Genomic DNA, 3,230 nt, shown 5'->3' with positions numbered 1-3,230 from the left:
TTCTTTCCTATTTTTTTATCATTCCTAAACTACCAGTGTCTCCCTTCCTGCTTATTCCCTCACAGCCACACACAAAGGAATTTAAAGAGCACGATTTGCAAATGTCTTTCCCGAGGGAGGGAATGATCCGCAAACTTCTGCGGGACCTTCTCCAGCAGCAAACCCAGGAGTTCCCTGTTTTTCTTCCAGGGATGGTTCCTGCCCCATCCCCAGCAGCAGCAGATGCCCCATTCATCTCACTAAGCTTCCAAGGATGCTCTGTTCCTGAATCAGAGCTCAAATACTCCCTTAATTATCACCATCCCTCAGTGCCGGTGTAGCCTATCCAGCTGGAGCCGGTCCGTAAAACCAGCCTGAAGTCGAGGGGTTGAAAGGTTTGGGTTGTGCTTTTGCATACTGCAACCCTCGCATGCCCCCCAAAATCCAGCCCTCCCTCATGGAGGGGTTGGGTAATGGAATAATTGAGGAGTGTTTCATGCAGGGAAAGAAGGAAAATGCCCCCCAATATCTCGAGCAGCTGCAGAGGTGCCGGGGAGCCAACCCAGCTCCATCCTAGAGCTGTGTAGCTGAACCCCAGCTAATTAGTTCTGCTAAGAAAGAGGAAAATTAGCAGGGGCTAATTACCGCAGTAAATTGCTCTGCGGACTGACGCATGAGCCTGGCGCAGGGCAGAGCCCAGCAGACGCGCTGCTTCGCGTGAGTCTCTACAGGCATCATTTTGCTTGGGAATTAGGGGTAAAAAATCAAATTAAGTGTCATTGCTGCGGTAGGTGGGAGCAGCAATGGGGTCTGCAGGATCGTCTCCTTGTTCCCCCCCTTGCTCCAGTTCATCACAGGGGAAACGGGTGTGATGAGCTGGTCAGTCCTCTGCCCCTTTCCCCACTGGGAAAACGAAGCTCCCTGTGCAAACATGGGTTCAAGCAGTAATTCAAGGACCTGCTGGAAAAAAACCCTCCTTTGCCACCTAATCTCTCTTTGCAGCGGAACAGGCTGCAGGGTGTTTCATCCCCTCTCCAGCGGCAGAGCTGTGCATGCTGGGCAGCAATCCCATACCAGTGCCTGTCTGTCCTGGATACTGGACATCCTTGGGGGTCGAGTTTGTCCATGGGATAAATCCCAGCAGAGCCAGCAATGACAGGAACAAGAAGTGCGGGAGGTGGATGGGGTGCTTGGGGCAGCCTGGCTTGGGGAGGAGAAAGGAGGGATTTAAATCCTCAAGGCCAAAAGGGTGTTTAAAGTCACCTTGGTTGAATGCAAAGGCAGAACTGTCCCTGGGGTGTCTGGGGTGTAGCCAGAATCTCTGGAGTTTGTGTAACTGTCCTGTTTCTTTGGGGTAATAATGTTATTCCGGTTATCTTCCCTCATATCCGTCTCTCCTTGGCCCACAGCCCTGCTTTGACTTCAGGGATATTCCCACTAACAGCAGGTTTTTGCTAGAGCTCCCTTCTTGGTCCCAGCCCAAGCCAAAGCATCGGCTCTTGTGGATGGTTTTCAGACTCCGGATCTCCCTCTGCCACAGATGCTCTTTGCCCAGGAGCAGGATGTGACCCTGGTTAGTGCCAAGGGAGATTTGGGGGAAGAAAAGAATCCCCAAAAGAAGTCATGTTTTCCCCACAAACACCGTCACCCTGTGGTTGAAGCCATCCCAAAGCTGGGTTTGGAGGGGAGATGGGCACAGGCTGGGGCTGAATTTAGGTGCCAGGAATATTGATTTAATGCCTTTTTTTAGTAGATCTCCAGTTATCTCACCAGGGGTGGGTAAATATAAGCACCGTAGTCTATAGGGGTGCAGAAGGGGGTATATAAAATGCTAACCAACCCTGAAGGGCTTGATCAAAGATCTGGATAATGCTGTGTCCCGTTTCCATCGCAGATGGCTGGAGATGAGTATGATGCTCCAAGCCAGCAGGTCCTGGGCCCTCCTTCGGGATAGGGCAGTTTAATGGGCTCATTAATGTCACAAGAGGAGAAGTAGCTCAGAGGACAGAAAAAGATGCTGGAGGAAGGGAAATCGAGGTGATGGGTCCCTCAAGAGCAAAGAAAAGTCACCGAGGAGGAATTCAGGCTGAAGCATGCAGGTAGAAATGTGCCAATCCCTTTTCTGCTTTCCCAAAATTTGGAGGCCTGGGAGGATGAGGAGGAGGCTGCGAAGGTAGCCTGGGTGAAGGTAGAGGTGGGACCTAGACCTGGGTGAGGCCACCCAACGGGGATGAAACCAAGCTGGAGCACGCAAGATGAGGATGCCTGTGAGCATACCAAACTCCAGAAAGGAAAAGAAAGAAAGAAAAATAAAATCATTCCCAGTTATTTCAATGAATTGTGCCAACCTGTCCTGTTCCATCCTCCCGGGTGTTTATTTCTTACTGGAGTTTCTGATCCTGGTGGCACTGGGATCCGAGCCAGATGCCAGCCAGCAGCCAGGCATGAGGGGTCTGTCTCCTCTCTGCCTCATCCCCCGCTGATGCCCTCCGTGGGGCTATGTCGGCTGTACCTGCTGCTGCAAGCGGTCCCAGCCACCCCGGGGGGACGGAGATGTCCCACGTAGCAGTGGCACTGTGGTCATCTCCTGCTGGAAAGGAGCCCGCTGTACCCACAGCCACAGGTGAGAGGTAGGTGGGCAATGGGGGATGAGATGCTCCAACCCTTGGGCTTGCCCCTCTTCTCCTCATTTTAGTAACGCTTTTATATATCAATAATAAAAAGAGCCCTATCACCTGCGGTAAATCTCTCTCCCGGTGTCAGTGGCATGCAGGTCCCTGTCCCCCCTCTCTGCATCCCTCCCAGGCACCAGCTCAGACCTTGCCACGTCATGGACAAGACTCGTTCCGGCTGGACCATCCGGAGCTTTATTGAGGATTAAAGGTGGCATCCGCCAGAAGGGCACGTCCTCCCCCGTCTCGCTCGCCGACGAGCAGGCAGGGGCAGGAGGTGGGTGGCTGGGTCCCCCCTCCCTGGGTGATTGGGGCATGGGGACAGGGTGTCCCCTGCAGCCCACTATCCCCCTTTCCCAATGGATCCCAGGCTCATTTTAGGGCCCCCAGGGCGATGGCGGGGCCGAGGCTCCGAACCGTGCCGGATCCTGCCGCTGTGCCTGCCAAAGCCCATCCCCGGCGCGCTGGGCTGCCAATTATACAGTGAACCAAATAGAGACGAGCCTTTTAAATGACATTGCCTGCGTTATCCCAAAGGGACCTTTCAAGGGTATGGCTGGGGGTTTTTTTTTTTTTCAT

This window comes from Eurypyga helias, unplaced genomic scaffold (assembly GCF_000690775.1).
Source record: "Eurypyga helias isolate BGI_N326 unplaced genomic scaffold, ASM69077v1 scaffold16641, whole genome shotgun sequence".
NCBI lineage: Eukaryota > Metazoa > Chordata > Aves > Eurypygiformes > Eurypygidae > Eurypyga > Eurypyga helias.
The sequence above is the reverse complement of the archived record's forward strand: the minus strand, read 5'-3'. Positions refer to the sequence as shown.